We start from the raw sequence: 21,029 nt of genomic DNA, 5'->3' as shown, positions 1-21,029 counted from the left end.
TATCAACAGTTATGTAAAACTGTAAGCCTTTTTAAAAGTTTGTCTGTTAAGCCCAAACTGTGAAAATACTATGTACAATTACCATCTAAGAAAGATTACGGAAAATAACACCAGGCCATATTTGTCATCTTGGTTACCAGTCAGGTCACTGACAGGATTATTTTAATCGGACATTCTGACTGGAAGTGATACTTGACTGTAGGATAACATGATTAAATAGTTTCATACAAATTAAATGAAATGGTGTATAGCTTTTAGTGCCGGGAGTGTCCGAGGACATGTTCGGCTCGCCAGGTGCAGAACTTTTTTTTCTGCTAGTTGCTTTACGTCGAACCGACACAGATAGGTCTTATGGCGACGATGGGATAGGAAAGGGCTAGGAGTGGGAAGGAAGCGGCCGTGGCCTTAACTAAGGTACAGCCCCAGCATTTGCCTGGTGTGTAAATGGGAAACCACGGAAAACCATTTTCAGGGCTGCCGACAGTGGGGTTCGAACCTACTATCTCCCGAATACTGGATACTGGCCGCACTTAAGCGACTGCAGCTATCGAGCTCGGTAGGTCTTTTTTGATTTGACTCCCTTAGGCGACCTGCGCGTCGTCATGAGGATGAAATGATGTTGAAGATGGCACATACACCCAGCCCCCGTGCCAGACAAATTAACCAATAATGGTTAAAATTTCCGACCCTGCCGGGAATCGAACCCGGGACCCCTGTGACTAAAGGCCAGCACGCTAATCATTTAGCCATGGAGCCGGACTTCATATCTTCATATCTACGACCGATTTGAACTTTTTTTTTTTTTTTTTTTGCTAGTTGCTTTACGTCACACCGACACAGATAGGTCTTGTGGCGACGATGGGATGGGAAAGGCCTAGGAGTTGGAAGGAAGTGGCCGTGGTCTTCATTAAGGTACAGCCCCAGCATTTGCCTGGTGTGAAAATGGGAAACCACGGAAAACCATCTTCAGGGCTGCCGACAGTGGGGCTCGAACCCACGATCTCCCGGATGCAAGCTCACAGCCACGCGCCTCTACGCGCACGGCCAACTCGCCCGGTTGAATTCTTTTAGATTGTTTTTGTTGTTTGTTGAATAGTCAGCCCGAAGGCTGGTCGGATCCTTAACAGATCCAACATCAGCTGTCATAGATCGCCTAGGCGTCACTGAAGAAGCATACAAAGGAAATGAGGAGTGAAGTAGTTTTCCGTTGCTTTTCTCACCGAGCCAGCTATTGCTATTACAAATCAGTCTTCCAGGTATACTGTAATGTGCCCACCAACTGACCCTTTGAGCGACATTTTCACACCATTCACAATCGAGACTGGCTGTATCAGGCATGGCCATTACCAGCATCGCTTATAAGCCTACTTCACTCAATTTCAAATTGGTAAGGCGAAGGGTAAGACTGAGACAGGAGAATTTAAAAAAAATGTTCTAGCCCATACCAGAAGACTAAATGATAGGTCTTGCCAGCAAAGGCAGAATTTAAAAAATCAGAGGTCATATTACATGGAACCAATGTCTGACTTTCATTTCAATGTAACTAATTCTTTAATTGTTCTTGTTACACGGGCAACAAACGGCTCGGATCATGGAAACTGCATCGTCTTCTCCCAATAACGTGTCACAAATTACTAAACGGACCTAACTCAGCAAAGTTTCAGAATCACTACTCGAGTCATTCAGTGTGCAGTCTATTCCCCAGGCAATAACTTATTGTAGGTATTTAAAAAATAAATTTTAGGTGCCTTCCCCTAAACTGCAGTTTCATCCAGGGTGAATAAAATTGTTTATAGCTTAGACGGTAGTTTCTTATTCCCCGACTGTATGTACCGATTTTCATTAAATTCTGTTAACACCTTTTTTCCTGGTTGGGCGTTGCACCAGTGTAATGATATTGCTTTTTATGAGAGGTCGGAAAGCACCCTAGTTAGTTGTAATATGTTTGTTTACTCCCACGTAGAGGTTTTATTGTGTATGAAGTGTAGTGTTCGTGACCCATTCGAGAAGTTTATATAACCACTAAGTTATCAACAGGTGCTTCCCCAGGGTAATTAAACAAGCAGATGTTAGGATTCTACCGTGATGTTCCCACGGACGTGGAATACAGGGTACTCATGCAAACATAGAAGCATGTAATATAAGCAGTCAGCGTCGATATTTTTGTTCACTTTCATAAAATAATTTAAACTTACAATGAGTAAAGTTTCCTTTTAATTTATGTTGCGTACTTGTACATATTTCGAGTTTGTGTTTATTTTATAAACAAATTTCATCAATACTAAATTGTAGTCTACCGAGGTCGATAGCTTCAGTCGCTTAAGTGCGGCCAGTATCCAGTATTCGGGAGATAGTAGGTTCGAACCCCACTATCGGCAGCCCTGAAGATGGTTTTCCGTGGTTTCCAATTTTCATACCAGGAAAATGCTGGGGCTGTACTTCAGTTAAGGCCAGGGCCGCTTCCTTCCCACTCCTAGCTCTTTCCTGTCCCATAGTCGCCGTACGACCTATCTGTGTCGGTGCGACGTTAAGCAACTAGCAAATAAAAAAAATGTAGTCTGCCCATATTTTCTTGAGTAAGTAATCTTTCCTTGTCCGTTTAGTGTTAAATGCTCCCCGAATTCCAGGCAGGACTGAACACGTCTGAGGTCCGCTGACTAGATCGGTGCTTTACTAGAATGTGTTTAAAATAAGTAATCAATATACCCAAAATCATCACAGTTTATAAATTTCTTCCTGGTGCTGCAAATTCCGTTTTGAGTAGTGTCAAGGAGTAAGCTGGACTGATAAGTAACTTATATGAGGTGAAATGCAGGTGTCTGGAGGTTTAAATTTACATCACTGGGAACTTAAGGAGAGTACGTACCTCACTTTTTGCAAAAATTTGCAAATTTCATTTTAATGTATTTTAGTATTGTTTGGTATGGGTACAATAGAGCACAGTTTTTTATTTCAGCGAAATCGCGTTACAAGTGCCCATAATTTGGATATTCCATGGCCCCTCCCATTCACAAATGCCACTCCCTTCCTCTGAGTGCAGGCTGGATTTTACTCTTTGATAACTTTCTAGGAAATGCAAGTACCGTACATTAGTGAACCGCATAGACTATGTTGGGGCTTCTTATCAGTCGAAATCTTATGAAGAAAAGTTGCTCACAGCAACAGAAATATCCAAAATAGCACAAACGGCAACAGTACCGAAACTTGCCCAAGATTAGACAGAAAAATAGAACCAACTAACATGAAGTTTTCTAAGACATAATTATACCGTATGATGTACAGATAATATCTAGGATTTGAATACGTTTAATCTAACTTCATAATTTTGTACAGATAATCTCTTTAATCCAACTTCACGTTATAGCAATATCAGATTTTTCTTCAAGATTTTTAGGTTAGCTTATTATTTCGGGTTACTGAGTTGCTTATCGTGGTTCATGGTGCACGTATAAAAAGACAAGGAAACCTACAAAAACCATGGACTTCCGGAAGAACTGATGCTTCTGATTAAGCCCATTTATAAGGATATTGCCCATCCCGACTTATTGAAGAAATGTTTGCATAGGAAAACCCAACATGTAAACGAATCTTTTATGTTGTTTGGATCCGTGTACCTAAAATTATTTTTGTTGGATATAAAAACTTAAAATCAGGAGTACATGAAGCTGTTTTATCATTTAATATGGGAAATGCGGGCATAATTAGGGTACTAGAAAAGCTGGGGTCCAAACAGGGTGTAATTCACTCAGTGCGTTTCAAGCTTTTGATGTTCGTCGGATCAAAATGGAGGATAAAAAGCTGTTCATAGTAGAATCCAAGATAAGGAAGTCAAGGAGAGCAATAAAAAGAAGTCTGGAGGACAAGGAAGATGAGTAATATGCAGCAGGAGGGTTCTGGACTATATCCCAAGTGAGATTTATATAAGCTAAACTTTGAAGTTAATTTTCTCGGCTTTTGTTTTTTCTTTATATAGATAAGCTCAGTCAAAAAACTATAAAAGGTAGAAATCTGAAATAATTATCAGTAATAATTCCACACCTTCTCTCTGTAAAGCTACCAGGTTATTTAAGATATGTTAATATATGAGACCAGAAAAAATCATTATAACTAAAATTTTTCATTAACATTTTTTTAAATTTAGAAACAAATCCCCAAAAATAACCATGCATCTAATCCTAAAACTGAAGACAGAAGTGTAAAGAACAAAGTTCATACAATAGCACTATAAAGTTTCAAATCTGTAGGACAAAGGACCTTTTACCTGAGCGTACCTAAAATTGGAGAAATTACCACTGTCAGCATAGGCAGTAAGTACTCCCCTTAAGACAAAATTTTATAATAAAATTAAGTTTCATCATGTGTTAACATTTGTCATAACGCTCACTGACATAAAATAGCCACCATATACACGATTTTTGAGTTTAATAACGATTTCTCATCCTCGAATTTGAAGAGTCTTGGGCAATGAAAGGTATATTTCGCATCCATTCCAATGACATTTCGTCTTAATTTGGTTAGTATTTAGTAATGACAATAATTAAAGTTTGTTAATTAATGTCTCATTAAATCCCAACCGCCTGCTCCCGAGTTTCTGTCTCACAATCTTGAGTCAGAAAGGCATGCATATAACCAACTGCTATGCAAGATCGGCCTTTGAACTCCTAAAAGAGCACTGGGAAATCAAACCATGTCCATTCGAAACTACAGTTCTAACTTGGCAAGACCATAGTTTCCTACAATTTTACACATTAATTCAGATTCCAGTTGTATTTCTTGTAACTAACTCACTCAGGCTTTCCTCCTACACCGCACACTTGATTAAACTTGTCAGCTATCGCTTACATTACTCGTCGTCAAATTATTATGAGATTAGTCTCGCATTCTTGACATTTTGGTTTCACATTCTGGCAACTTTTCATTCTAGTGATTATATTTCAGTGATAGAACCACTACTCGACCTTAACCTTAAGTGGATGATAAAAAATGTGTACATGTTGATTCATCAAGGTACGGAGGGTTCACTTGGAATTTCTGAAATGAATCATTCGTTACAAACGATAGAATCTCCAAGTGGAAAGTTCAGATATTACAATAAAAACATATCTTATATTCTCAGACGGTATTTTCCTCCTGCCGGTTATAATATTGTAACTTACTAAACTTGAACACACACTGCGAAATACCATCACGTCACCCTAAAATTATTTCCTTCACTTTTCTTCATCCCGTTTCCCATGCAAGGTTTGTAGGGTCGACGACCGTTCCCTGTCTTTTCGATCTGTTTAGTCCACCGGGTGACTGATCGACGGGTTCGATTTTCGACTCTGTCTTGAATGTATTCCACTACCTATATTAAATCTTGGTTTCTAGGTGACTGTTATATTACTAAATGAAATTTACCGCACATGGTGTTGAACATGATAAATAATGTTATGTACACTGACTGACAGAGCAAATGCAACACCAAGAAGGAGTGGTCAGAACTTTATGCCAATTGCAGGGTAGACTGACGTCACTGAGGTATGCTCATGATGTGAAATGCGCCGCTGTGCTGCGCACGTAGCGAACGATAAATGGGACACGGCGTTGGCGAATGGCCCACTTCGTACCGTGATTTCTCAGCCGACAGTCATTGTAGAACGTGTTGTCGTGTGCCACAGGACACGTGTATAGCTAAGAATGCCAGGCCGCCGTCAACGGAGGCATTTCCAGCAGACAGACGACTTTACGAGGGGTATGGTGATCGGGCTGAGAAGGGCAGGTTGGTCGCTTCGTCAAATCGCAGCCGATACCCATAGGGATGTGTCCACGGTGCAGCGCCTGTGGCGAAGATGGTTGGCGCAGGGACATGTGGCACGTGCGAGGGGTCCAGGCGCAGCCCGAGTGACGTCAGCACGCGAGGATCGGCGCATCCGCCGCCAAGCGGTGGCAGCCCCGCACGCCACGTCAACCGCCATTCTTCAGCATGTGCAAGACACCCTGGCTGTTCCAATATCGACCAGAACAATTTCCCGTCGATTGGTTGAAGGAGGCCTGCACTCCCGGCGTCCGCTCAGAAGACTACCATTGACTCCACAGCATAGACGTGCACGCCTGACATGGTGCCGGGCTAGAGCGACTTGGATGAGGGAATGGCGGAACGTCGTGTTCTCCGATGAGTCACGCTACTGTTCTGTCAGTGATAGTCACCGCAGACGAGTGTGAGACGAGGCGTCGGCGTGGAGAAAGGTCAAATCCGGCAGTAACTGTGGAGCGCCCTACCGCTAGACAACGCGGCATCATGGTTTGGGGCGCTATTGCGTATGATTCCACGTCACCTCTAGTGCGTATTCAAGGCACGTTAAATGCCCACCGCTACGTGCAGCATGTGCTGCGGCCGGTGGCACTCCCGTACCTTCAGGGGCTGCCCAATGCTCTGTTTCAGCAGGATAATGCCCGCCCACACACTGCTCGCATCTCTCAACAGGCTCTACGAGGTGTACAGATGCTTCTGTGGCCAGCGTACTCTCCGGATCTCTCACCAATCGAACACGTGTGGGATCTCATTGGACGCCGTTTGCAAACTCTGCCCCAGCCTCGTACGGACGACCAACTGTGGCAAATGGTTGACAGAGAATGGAGAACCATCCCTCAGGACACCATCAGCACTCTTATTGACTCTGTACCTCGACGTGTTTCTGCGTGCATCGCCGCTCGCGGTGGTCCTACATCCTACTGAGTCGATGCCGTCCGCATTGTGTAACCTGCATATCGGTTTGAAATAAACATCAATTATTCGTCCGTGCCGTCTCTGTTTTTTCCCCAACTTTCATCCCTTTCGAACCACTCCTTCTTGGTGTTGCATTTGCTCTGTCAGTCAATGTATCATTGTTCACATAGGCGTACAAATCATAGTTACCAAAATATTGTGATTCATTGCAGTTAATTTAAATGAAAACCGCAAAATCGTGAAATTAAAATCCCTGAAAAACCCACCATTTAGGTAAATTTTAATCGCGTTCTATGAGTCAGTGCTCCGGCTAATTTCGGAGCTTCGCGATGTACCTCGTGCTAAGCTATGTTCTCGTTGATTCCCGCAGCCTGCGCCTTACGCAACCTCCCTACGTCTCATAGTCCAAAACTTGAACTTCTTCGCTGTTTTCGGAGAGCATAAAATTATCGCTACATGAAACAATGTACTGAGCTAATTAAAGGAGTAAGAAAGGAAAGCGAAGTCATCTCCGTACAGGCCATGAAGGCCCTGGAAGGGGTGGAAGATAAGGCTTCTTCTACTCGTAACCTCGGCACTTGAAGGGATAGAGTGGTTAGCTCTACGCCCAATCGCCTTTGGCTCCAGGAATTAAGCTGGTACTCATTTTTGGTGTAGGCTGTGTGAACGTCAGGGTCATGTGCACCTCCAGACGTGAAAATATCGTTTCTGTTTCTTAAATTTTTTAACTTCCTGACGGGAAATCGAACCCACGTCCTTCTGAATTAAAGGAGTAGGCCCTTTATAAACTATTGCACTAAGAGTTACCTGTTTGTAGGGGTTCACTAAGCCACTGAACCTACAGAACGCGCCACGCCTGAAAGACAGTGATCTCGGTTACAACAATTCTCATGTTCGCCAGTAGAGATTGCTACGTTGGCAACATGACAATCAGAATTGCCCGAGAGCGGCAACCATCAGTCGATAGCTCGTTACTACTAGAACATCATGTAACAAGCTATGTTATAAGATGTGGCTTTAACTCCAAAGCTGTTATGTTCAGCTGTCAAACAGATTATATAGTTTCCCCATGCTCACTTCAGCAAATGATAATTCGTGTGCCAGTACACAAAAATAATCGTTAATGTAGGCCTACTATATTCAAATATTTTGTCTTCTCCCGGACATCGTGCATTTGATTTTATTTAGATTCCTTTGTCAAATTCACCACTACCTATATTAAATCTTGGTTTCTAGGTGGATAATTAAATTGCTAATATTTACCGCACATGTTGTTGACTATGATAAACAATGTTATGCATCATTGTTCACATAGGAGATCGAACGGTCTACGTCTACCTTAAACTTCTCCTTCATAATAGATCTTACTGTTATAGTAAGGTTTGCATTCCGTTATACACCGTTCTAGGTCGAACCTGTGCTATAGAAGCCTATACCTCGCGGTGATTTTTAGATACAACTATTGGAACTCGCAGCATGGAATATTTTACAAAACTTATCCGCTAGGCAGCGTATGCGCTTCCCGCTTTTAATTTGTTTCACATGTTATTTATTACCAGACCTACATTTACCATAAAAAGACCTAGAGTAAAGAGTAAAGAAGGGAACTGCATTGGACCTTCGAGAGTGAAGCCCAATGACTCTAAAAAAAGAATAATGGAGAAAGCAGAAGAAAGAGAAGCAAAATATTTGAAGAAAATTAAAGTCTTGTGACAAACTGTCAGAGGAACTTAAAACTATGATTGAAAACTGAGAAACAATTATCTAATGAATGATTCTCTTATATTCTCTTATATTCTCAGAAGTATTTACCTCCTGCCGGTTATAACATCGTAACTTACTGAACTTAAATACACACTGCGAAATGCCATCACATCATCACTAAGGCTGCTGCTCCCAATAAAGAGTTCCTAAATGGATAAAAGTAATTATGTTACAGGTTTTACGTCCTACTAACTATGTCTACTTTTATGGTTTTCGGAGACGCCGAGGAAACGGCACTTTGTTCAGCGGGAATTCTGCCGACATAGGGCTGACGTAAATGTGCACCTTCAAATACCACCGGACTGAGCCAGGATCGAACCTACCAACTTGGACTCAGAAATCTAGCTAGCGCCTTACTCATCTGAGCCACTCAGGCTACCAGTTTCTAAATAGACAGATGACTAAAGCTCTCACAGTGGAAGTTCTCCCAGTAAATATTCAGTAGAAGCCGCAGTTCATCCCTTCTTTTGTAGCACTAAACTTACTGCGGGGCTAGAGTATGGGTTAAAGGTCAAGGAATAGTCAAGTGTACAAGTGCCAAATAAATTGTGCTGTATTAAAGATAAAACTCGTCGAATACAAACCAACAGCAACAGTGAAAGACGATATGTCACTAATTAATATGTTATTATATGTTATTATTATATGTTGTTATTATATGTTATTATTCATTATTCACACACACCACTAATCAATCAATCAATCAATCAATCAATCAATCAATCAATCAATCAATCAATCAATCAATCAATCAATCAATCAATCAATCAATCAATCAATCAATCAATCAATCAATCAATCAATCAATCAATCAATCAATCAATCAGTACTGATCTGCATTTAGGGCAGTCGCCCAGGTGACAGATTCCCTATCTCTTGTTTTCCTAGCCCTTTCTTAAATGATCGCAAAGAAATTGGAAAATTATTTTGAACATTTCCCTTGGTAAGTTATTTCAATCCCTAACTACCCTTCTTGTAAACGAATGTTTGCCCCAATTTTTCCAATTCCAACTTTATATTGTGATCTTTCCTACTTTCAAAGACACCACTCAAACTTATTCGTTTACTGATGTCCTCCTACACCATCTCTCCACTGAGAGCTCGGAACATACCACTTAATCGAACAGCTCGTCACCTTTCTCCTAAGTCTTCCCAGCCCAAACTTTGCAACATTTTTGTAACGCTACTCTTTTGTCGGAAATCACCCAGAACAAATCGAGCTGCTTTTCTTTGGATGTTTTTCAGTTCTTGAATCAAGTAATCCTGATGAGGGTCCCATACACTGGAACCATACTCTAGTTGGGGTCTTACCAGAGACTTATATGCCCTCTCCTTTACATCCTTACTACAACCCCTAAATACCCTCATAACCAAGTGCAGAGATCTGTACCCTTTATTAACAACCATATTTATGTGATTACCCCAATGAAGGTCTTTTCTTATATTAACACCTAGGTACTTACAGCGATCCCCAAAAGGAACTTTCACCCCATCAACGCGGTAATTGAAACTGAGAGGACTTTTCCTATTTGTGAAACTCACAACCTGATTTTAACCCCGTTTATCATCATACCATTGCCCACCGTCCATCTCACAACACTATCGTGGTCACCCTGCAGCCGCTCACAATCTTGTAACTTATTTATTACTCTGTACAGTATAACATCATCTGCAAACAGCCTTATCTCTGATTATCATTGATATATAGCAAAGTCATCTCCGTACAGGCAATGAAGGCCCTTGGATTGGTGGAAGGTAAAGGCTTCCACTATGTGTAACCTCGGCACGTGATGGGGTAGAGTGGTTAGCTCTACGCCCGGCCGCCTTTGCCCCCAGGAATTAACCTGTACTCATTTTTGGTTCAAGCTGAGTGAACCTCACGGCCATATGCACCTCCGGAAGTGGAAATCTCGTTTCTTAAATCTTACGACTTCCTGACGGAGATTCGAACCTACCGTCTCGGCCAGGTAGCCCCACACTTCATTGATATATATTGAACCCGACAGGGGCATGATCCAAGGACCTTAGGTTGATATCGATATCCGTAATTACGCACGCAATGCTATTAAAGGGAAAGAACGTTGAAAATGATTAATATTCATATTATTAATAGGGGTCATACCAAAACTAATTAATATTCATATGTATTTTAAAATTATTTTACGAGATTTCTTTGTCTGCGACTTATTGCGCAGTATTATCCTTTGTGTAGCGGGGGCCCCGCAGATGAAGCCAAGCCAACTTAGACCCGGGAGGGGTTACGAATGGGGATTCCCTGTGACATCACTCGAGAGAAGACATCCCTCCTCAAGGCTCACAGAATGAGGGGAAACTAACTTTTTCGAAACGGAATATAGGAGCCATCTTTGAATCGGACTGGCCAACTTAATTACCTACGAGGTAGAAAATTAATAAAACTCGAATTAGGGGCTCATCTCCCGATTTAAAAGGGATGAATGTTATTGGGACATTTATTTAGAGTGTTTAATGTCCTTTTCCGTGATAACTTTCAGCAGAAGAAAGAATACTGTGTTGTTTCTGCGTGGAAAAGTACTGGGGCCATCTGGTTAGTCTCATGACACGTCCTCGACGGAGGGAATTCACCCCGTGTGGTAGGGGAAGCAGAACATATTTTAATTAATTTAAAGAGATTCACCGAAGGATAATTGGGTGGTTATGTCTCAATCGCACCAACTAGATACTGGTCACCGGTCACCCGCACTATTTTACCTCGAGTACGCCGGGAATAGGCGCTACGCAAATTAGTGGAAGGGGTATCGCTCCCTAGTAAAAACTACTGCAGGAAGGGAGAAGAGTCAGTCGGGATTTGTGGCTTACAGACGGCGAAGCTACGTGCCGTCGAGCTTCCAGTGATCTTTTGTTTGAGTGAATTTCAATTTAATTTACAAGTGAAATCGCGTACTGTGCGTAAATATTGCAGAGATTGGATAGACGTGATGCTAAGTGTCTAAACTTTAAAGATCAGGGACGTGTCGCGAACATTAAATATAATTTGTAATAATATTATCATTATTATTACTACGGCGCTACTGTGTCGAGTAGTAACAAAGGTACGCGGAATCCGAAACTGAATCGCGGATTGCGGAGTGAGGTCCGATATCGTGGCTGGACGTTCACACTGAATGTAACTAAACAAATCTTGGAATAAATAGTGACGTGTTGTGTGCCTCAGGAATACTGCCAGCGGTTTCGTCAACCTAGAACAATGGACTCCCGGTTGGAAAGAAGAATGGTGCCTCCAGTAAATGCTTTGGTGCCTATGGGTCAGCACTAAACCAGCAATGGACTCCCTGAGCTGACAACGGGTCATCGAGATGGAGATGAGTATCAATCATAATTAATATGACGTAATCAGATTGGGCTGGGAACAGTTATCATTACCTGACGCTATAATGTTAAAGATTGTAACTTCAGTAATGTAGATGTGCTACCATGATACACGTAGCTTCTATTTACTTTATTTAATTAGTAACACGTCTGAGCAATCAATTGTAAATAAAGGGGTAATACGATAAGTTTGCATGCAGTAGTATTTTGACTTAATCATTTTATTTGGGGAAACTTGTAATTATTGATGCGTCAGGAGACCAATTTTTTTTTAGTAATTCAGAGTAATTCAAGTTAGGCTGTAGTTAGTCCAGCGATGATAATGCATGGCTGGTAAATAGTGTAATTTTATTCCGTGAGCACCCAGAACTACGAGATATGACTTCGGAACTGACACCCAGGCCTCCACTGACATATATTTAGATAGGAAGTGTACAATTTTAATTGGCAGGCTTATCACAATTTAAGTGCAAATTGAGGAATATTTAATTCATAATTGTATTACCGTGTGACGATTTTATCTGAAATCACAATTTAGATATGGATTAATTACACCATTATTACGAGGAAGTTAATTATGATCACGCAGTATGGTCTAATTTCCAGGTAAGTCGTGTAGGGAGATAGTGTAATGATGAACCTAATAATAATAATAATAATAATAATAATAATAATAATAATAACAATAATAATAATAAATTGTAGTTAAGGTGATCATGCAAGTATTGGTATCATAGAAACCGGTGTCGCGCCGCGGGATCATGATATTGTAAACGAATGTGTGTGTTGAATTGAAGTGAAGTATTGAGAGCCGATGTAGTTTTGTTTAATGAACAATGAAGTTCAGTTTATTAGTGAACGATCCCCGAGATGGGGTGTTTTGTTAAGAAAGGGCGTTATGCCTGTGAAGTCCGAGGCCATTGACCACCCGCCGTGCAGGGGCTGGGGGCAGTTGACCTAGTGAGGAGAAGTGTTGGTTTTTTTTGTATGCTCGTCCGCTCGTGTAAGGGGGAGCCTTGAGTTGAAGAGAATGAGGGCGGAAGAATCGCCCAATAATGAAATATTCAACACGCCAGAATGATGTAGTCGCTAATAAATGACACGGCGATTGTTACCAGTACTTGTTAGCTTACTGTCATTACACACTTGAGTATAATGTAGCTTAGGGTTTTCAGAGTCCCACTTCCATCCCAAGGGGTGTCAGTTCAGTTCCCGACAGCGGCATTGGTACCCCAATGCTCAACCGAAGGCTGGATGTCTCACGTGTTTACTGTATATAATTTGTGTTCTTTAAGGGTTTATGTATCTTGTTGTGATTATAATTGAGTTGCCGATGGTGTTGACCATCGGGGTGGTGAATTTTTACAAGAGAGGGTCGGTTCAAACCCGGGCGTTTGTTCCACATTTTTATGAGTTCCTTCTTGGTACTTCGTTGGGGAATAGTTGTGTGTTTAGTATAGGGATTGCTCAGATTCGTTGCATGCATGTTAATCCTATGGGTCAATGATATCACATAGCCTCAGTGTCTATGATAAGTGTTTTCCGTTCGAATCTCGTCATAATGGATCGCTCTGCGATAGATAATACTCGGATCCATCACATACGACTAAAAGTCGATAACAAACAACAACAATTGATAATAATCCATGTAATTCATTTGTATATAAATGCGTCATTACCATCATCATCATTAAGGCCTAATAAACCACTTGTATTAATCTAAACTTTAACCCGAATGTGTTCTCATTTTAATTAGGTATGATCCGTCTCCTACCCTGTATGCCTTTAAGCTAAGTCTAGTTAAGCGCCTATTTGTTTTATTCCAACCCGTTAACGCCCTGTAGATATCATGCCGGAGCCATTAGGCGTAGGGACTGGTGCAATATATATATATATAAATAAGAAACATAAAGGTCCAAAAATACTGCCTTGAGGAATTCCAATCTTAATTATTACAGTGTCAGGTAAAGCTTCGCCTACTCTAATTCTCTGAGTTCTATTTTGTAGAAATATAGCCACCCATTCAGTCACTCTCCTTTCTAGTCCAATAGCACTCATTTTTGCCAGTAGTCTTCCATGATCTACCCTATCAAATGCCTTAGATAGGTCAATCGCAATACAGTCCATTTGGCCTCCTGAATCCAGGATATCTACTATATCTTGCTGAAATCCTACAAGCTGAGCTTCAGTGGAAGAGCCGTTCCTAAACCACAACTGCCTTCTGTCAAACCAGTTATTAATTTCGCAAACATCTATATATATAAAACTAGTTGATGTACCCGTGCTTCGCTACGGGATTCTCAGAAAGACTGACTTTGTGGTTTTCAGTAGTATAATAGGCGGGTTCTGCCGCCACCTCCACCTCAGGCTCCCAGTGGCCACCTCCACCTCCACCTCAGCCAGAGGCGCACCAGTGGCCACCTCCACCTCCACCTCAGCCAGAGGCCTCCCAGATGCCTCCTCCACCTCCCGCGGGAAATTTGAATTTGTAAACAAAGCCACGTGCTTTTTGACAGCTGTCATCGACAACAACGCATCGCTAACCTCAGTACTGCCATCTTGACGGGCCTAAACCTCAGTAGTGCCAACTTAACCTCACTAGCTCGAGATAAACAAAGCCACGTGTTTTTTGACAGCCACGTGCTTTTTGACAGATTTGTAAACAAAGCCACGTGCTTTTTGACAGCTGTCATCGACAACAACGCATCGCAAACCTCAGTACTGCCATCTTGACGGGCCTAAACCTCAGTAGTGCCAACTTAACCTCACTAGCATGAGGTAAACAAAGCCACGTGTTTTTTGACAGCCACGTGCTTTTTGACAGATTTGTAAACAAAGCCACGTGCTTTTTGACAGACAACAACGCATCGCTAACCTCAGTACTGCCATCTTGACGGGAATAAACCTCAGTAGTGCCAACTTAACCTAACTAGCTCGAGATAAACAAAGCCACGTGCTTTTTGACAGCCACATGCTTTTTGACAGCTGCCATCCGCCATCTTTAAACTACAGAGCGCTGTGCTGCCCTCTTGCGTCACCTGTCATCGGCAGTGCTGCCATCTTGGCGGGCCTAAACCTTAGTGCTACCAACTTAACCTCACTAGCTCGAGATAAACAAATCCACGTGCTTTTTGACAGCCACGTGCTTTTTTGACAGCTGTCATCCGCCATCTTTAATCCATAGAGCACAGTGCTGCCCTCTTTAGCTACTTACCTTTGAAATGTGGTGGCGGATAATTTGAAAAATGCTTTTTGACAGCAGCCATCTTGCATCGCAAACCTCAGTGCTGCCCTCTTTAGCTAGATACCTGTGGTAGCAGACAATTCCACGTGACAGCAGCCATCTTTAATCAAGAGAGCACCGTGCTGCCCTCTATGTGGTGGCGGCAAATTGAAAAATTCCACGTGCTCTTGTTTGGAAACAAACTCACGTGCTTTTTTGACAGCTACCATCCACCATCTTTAATCAACAGAGCACAGTGCTGTACTCTTTAGCTAGATACCTTTGAAATGTGGTGGCGGCAATTTGAAAAATTCTATGTGCTCTTGTTGGGAAACAAAGCCACGTGCTTTTTTGACAGCTGTCATCCGCCATCTTTAATCAATAGAGCACCGTGCTGCTATCATGCGGGCAATTTCATCACCTATCACCCGCCATCTTTAATCTACAGAACACCGTGCTGCCCTCTTTATGGCTACTACCTTAAGCATGTAGTAGCGGGCAATTTGAAAAGTTCTGTTAGCTATCATCCGCCATCTTTAATCAAGAGAGCACCGTGCTGCCATCTTTAGCTAGATACCTTTGAAATGTGGTGGCGGCAAATTGAAAAATTCCACATGCTCTTGTTTGGAAACAAACTCACGTGCTTTTTGACAGCTACCATCCGCCATCTTTAATCAACAGAGCATAGTGCTGCCCTCTTTAGTTTGAAATGTGGTGGCGGCAAATTCCACATGCTCTTGTTTGGTAAACATAGCCACGTGCTTTTTTGACAGCTATCATCCGCCATCTTTAATCCAGAGAGCACCGTGCTGCCCTCTTTATCGCAGTAGATGTAAATTCGTCACCTGTCATACGCAGTGCTGCTATCTTTAGCTAGATACCTTTGAAATGTGGTGGTGGATAATTTAAAAAGAAAAATTCTACAGCAGTCCTCTCTCGACGCTAATTGCATAAGATGGCGGCTATACATGACTCCTTAAGGGTGCTTACGCAAGATGGCTGCTATACACAGGTTCTTATGAGACGCCCTTGGGATGCTTGCGCAAGATGGTGGTTATACAAGGCTCCTTATGAGACACCCTAGTGATGCTTGCTCAAGATGGCGGTTGCTCTTATGAGGCGGCTTAAGGGTCCTTGCACAAGATGGCTAGAGACGCCCTAAGGATGCTTGCGCAAGATGGCGGACACAAGATGGCGGCTATACACGTCTCCTTATGAGACGCCTTAAGGGTGCTTGCGCAAGATGGCTGCTGCTCTTAGCTTAGAGGCTAACGTGTCGTGCTAGTTCGATTCATTAAATTTAGGGCTTAAATGCAAAATGTTAAATATCTCGAAAGCAGTGCACCGTAGAGCAAAACGGACAAAATTTTTCTGCCTAATACCTAGGTTCGCAGTATGAGGAACAAGAAAATCATAGTCTAATGATGGGATCAACGGTTCGGTTCCTACTTAGGCCCTTTGGCATTTGCTCTGTTTTAGCTTGTATTGAAGCGAGTCTTCGTAACATGATCAGGTTTAGCTATGGTAGAGAGTATAACGTGCCGTGCAGGTTCGATTCATTAAATTTGGAGGCTTAAATGCAAAATGTTAAATATCTCGAAAACGGACAAAATTTTTCCGCCTAATACGTAGGTTCGTAGTATCAGGAACAAGAAAAAACATAGTCTATTGATGAGATCAACGGTTCGATTCCTACTTAAGCCCTTTGGCATTGGCAGCTATCTATTTCTACAAGATGGTGGCTGCTCTTATGAGACACAAGATGGCTTGAGACGTCCTAGGGATGCTTACGCAAGATGGAGGACACAAAATGGTGACTATACATAGCTCCTTATGAGACGGCCTAGGGGTGCTCGCACAAGATGGCGGCTACTCTGATGAAGAAAGCTAGCTTAGAGGCTACTGCGCAAGATAACAGCTGCTGTTATGCATGCGGTGGAGGGCAATTTGAAATTCTATGTGCTTAATCAACAGAGCACCCTGCTGCCCTCTTTAATTGAAATGTGGTGGTGGATAATTTGAAAAATTCTTTTGACAGCTATCATCTTTAAACAAAGGCGACTATACATAGGCTGTTAAGGCCTTATCATTCTCCTCCTCCTCCTTCTCTACCTCCTCCTCCGCCTCTTATGTCAAGGCATAGCTTTATATCGAACAAGTTTAAACCTGCATCGCGAAGGCAAGCGTGTGCAGCGATAACATTATTGTGCATGTTTAGACTTTCGAAACATAAGAAGAGTAGAATCAAACGCTGTACTCGATACGACATGTGATCAGAACATTGATTGATGCGTTCAGAAAACAAAATAAGTGATCAAGACTAGAATCGAACAATGTACTCAATACATCATGTGTTTAGAATATGTCAGGGGATACGCTTGTTCTAAGAAGATCAGATTGAAACATAACAAGACTAGAATAGAACACTGTAATCGATGTTGTTAACTTCAACATGTGATCAGAACATTGATTGATGTGTTCAGAACACAAAATAAGTGATCATGACTAGAATCGAACACTGTACTCGATACAACATGTGATCAGAACATTGATCGATGTGTTCAGAACACGAAATAAGTGATCAAGACTAGAATCGAACACTGTACTCAATACAACATGTGTTTAGAACATGTTAGGGGGTACCCTCGTTCTAAGAAGATCAGAATGAAACATAACAAGACTAGAATCGAACACTGTAATCGATGTTGTTAACCTCAACATATGATCAGAACATTGTTTGATGTGTTCAGAGCAAAAGTACAATTTTGATGATTTGCGCAGCTAACTCGCTCGGTAAACGATATAGCCAAAGTATAACTTCAAATTATTTACCTTCCATCATTCGTCTTGTGTGTAAAAATCAGTCGAACAAGTTATCGCATAAACATGGCTGAAAAAAAATCGTGATAGGGTATGGAACCCAGGGGTTACATCTTATCAGAAGGGCAAAAAGGATGAAAGGACTCTTCCTCCTCCTTACCGCACATTCCTTGGCTAAAGGGCTAATGGGCTAAAGGGCTAATGTGCTAAAGGTGCAACAACCTCATCGATCGCTATCAGCAAGAACGCTTGTACTTTGTTAAGTGTAGAAAATTAATCTTTATTGGTAAATGGTTTTATGTTCAGAACAAGGAATGGAACCTAGGGGTTACGTCTTACCTAATAAAATCCCCGAGGTGCGATGAGTTACGTTTTTCGAACTAGTGTTTGGAACACTGAACTTTTCAAGATGGCAAGAGTGAGGTTAGCAATATTCTGTTGTTGGATTTTAAATTCCGCGCTACAACATGCATAAGGTGGCAGCCCTTGAGGTTTACTCCCGTAAAGATGGCAAGAGTGAGGTTAGAAATGTTCCGTTGTTGGATTTTTAAAATTCCCCGCTATAACATGCAAAAGGTGGCAGCCTTGAGGTTTACCGCCGTAAAGATGGCAGCAGTGAGGTTAGCGACGCTCCATTGTCCTTCAAAGTGAGGTTAGGGTTCGTCAAGAAGACAGCTGTCAAAAAAGCACGTGGCTATGTTTACCAAACAAGAGCACGTGGTCGTGACGTCACGGTCACGTAGTATGCTGCCTCAGCATGTAAAGTTCAATGTCTACACCTACGTAGTTAACACTCTGCTATGTTCACAAGATTTTTATACATCACTATTCTTTAAGCTTTAAGTTCATTCACATAGGCTATGCTAAGATAGCAGCACAAACACATGCGAACTTTGTACATTCTAATGGAATAAGTTTAGTACTGTGTGCGTCATGGATACATGATGTGTGCACGCATTTAATCTTAACTATACGTAATGCTGCTGCTTTGTTTACAAGATTTTTATACATTGCTATTCTTTATGCTTTAAGTTCGTGCACGCACAAGCGATACTCGTACGCTCTAGCAGGAGAAGTTTAGTACGATATTCGATACATACATTATCGATAGGTGATGTGTACACGCTTTAGAACATAGCTCATCTTTATGCTTTAAGTTCATGCACATGGGTTAGGGATACTCAAAAGCGATTGCTACATGCTCTAGCGGAAGAAGTCTAGTACGATAGTAGATGCATGTAAAATCGATAGGTTATGCTAAGATAGCAGCACACTTACATGATTTTAGCACAATCTAGTGGGAAATGTTTAGTATGATAGTCGTTTCGTGCAAAATCATTAGGTAATGTGTAAACGCTTCGAAACAAGGCTATTCTTTGTACTTTAAGTTCATGCGTACAGGTTATGCTAAGATAGCGGCACAATCTAGCGCAAGAAGTTTAGTACGAGAGTCGATGTATGTAAAATCGATAAGTAATGAGTACACGCTTTAAAACATGGTTATTCTTCGTACTTTCAGTTCATGCATCTTAGTTATGCTAAGATAGCAGCACAATCTAGCGGAAGAAGTTTAGTACGATATTTGTTGCATGCAAATCGATAGGTGATGTGTACACACTTTGAAGCATGGCTATTCTTTTTACTTTAAGGTCATGCGTATAGGTTATGCTAGGATAGCAGCACAATCTAGCGGGAGGAGATTAGTACGAGAGTCAATGCATGCAAAATCCATAGGTAATGTGTACATGCTTTGAAACATGGCTATTCTTTGTACTTTTAAGTTCATGTGTATAAGTTATGCTAAGATGTCAGCACAATCTAGCGGAAGAAGTTTAGTACGAGAGTCAATGCATGCAAAATCGATAGGTAATGTGTACACGCTTTGAAACATGGCTATTCTTTGTACCTTAAGGCCATGCGTATAGGTTATGCTAAGATACCAGCACAATCCTTCGGAAGAAGTTTAGTACGAGAGTCGATGCTTGTAAAATCGATAGGTAATGTGTACATGCTTTGAGACATAGCTATTCTTTGTACTTTAAGTTCATGCGTCTTAGTTATGCTAAGATAGCAGCACAATCTACCTGCAGAAGTTTAGTACGAGAGTCGATACATGCAAATTCGATAGTTGATGTGTACACGCTTTGAAACATGATTAATCATTGTACTTTAAGTTCATTGGTATAGGTTATGCTAAGATAGCAGCACAATCTAGCGGAATAAATTTAGTACGAGATTTGATGCATGCAAAATCAATAAGTAATGTGTACACGCTTTGAAACATGGCTATTCTTTGTACTTTAAGTACATGCGTACAGGTTATGCTAAGATAGCAGCACAACCTAGCGGAAGAAGTTTAGTACAATATTTGTTGCATGCAAAGTCGATAGGTAATGTGTACACACTTTGAAACATGGCTATTCTTTTTTACTTTAAGGTCATGCGTATTGGTTATGCTAAGATAGCAGCACCATCTAGCGGAAGGAGTTTAGTACGAGAGTCAATACATGCAAATTCGATAGTTGATGTGTACACGCTTTGAAACATGGCTATTCTTTGTACTTTTAAGTTCATGTGTATAAGTTATGCTAAGATACCAGCACAATCTAGCGGACGAAGTTCAGTACGAGATTCGATGCATGCAAAATCGATAGGTGATGTGTACACACCTTTTTACTTTAAGGTCATGCGTATAGGTTGTGTTAAGATAGCAGCACACTCTAGCGGAAGGAGTTTAGTACGATATTTGATGCATGCAAAATCAATAATTAATGTGTACACGCTTTGAAACATGGCTATTCTTTGTACTTTAGGTACATGCGTACAGGTTATGCTAAGATAGCAGCACAACCTAGCGGAAGAAGTTTAGTACAATATTTGTTGCATGCAAAGTCGATAGGTGATGTGTACACACTTTGAAACATGGCTATTCTCTGTACTTTAAGTTCATGCGTATAAGTTATGCTAAGATAGCAGCACAATCTACCTGCAGAAGTTTAGTACGAGAGTCGATACATGCAAAGTCGATAGGTAATGTGTACCCGCTTTAAAACATGGTTATTCTTCGTACTTTCAGTTCATGCATCTTAGTCATGCTAAGATAGCAGCACAATCTAGCGGGAGAAGTTTAGTACGAGAGTCGATGCGTGCAAAATCGATAGGTAA

Source organism: Anabrus simplex, chromosome 1 (genome assembly GCF_040414725.1).
Source record: "Anabrus simplex isolate iqAnaSimp1 chromosome 1, ASM4041472v1, whole genome shotgun sequence".
NCBI classification, from domain to species: domain Eukaryota; kingdom Metazoa; phylum Arthropoda; class Insecta; order Orthoptera; family Tettigoniidae; genus Anabrus; species Anabrus simplex.
Note: the sequence above shows the minus strand (reverse complement) of the source record.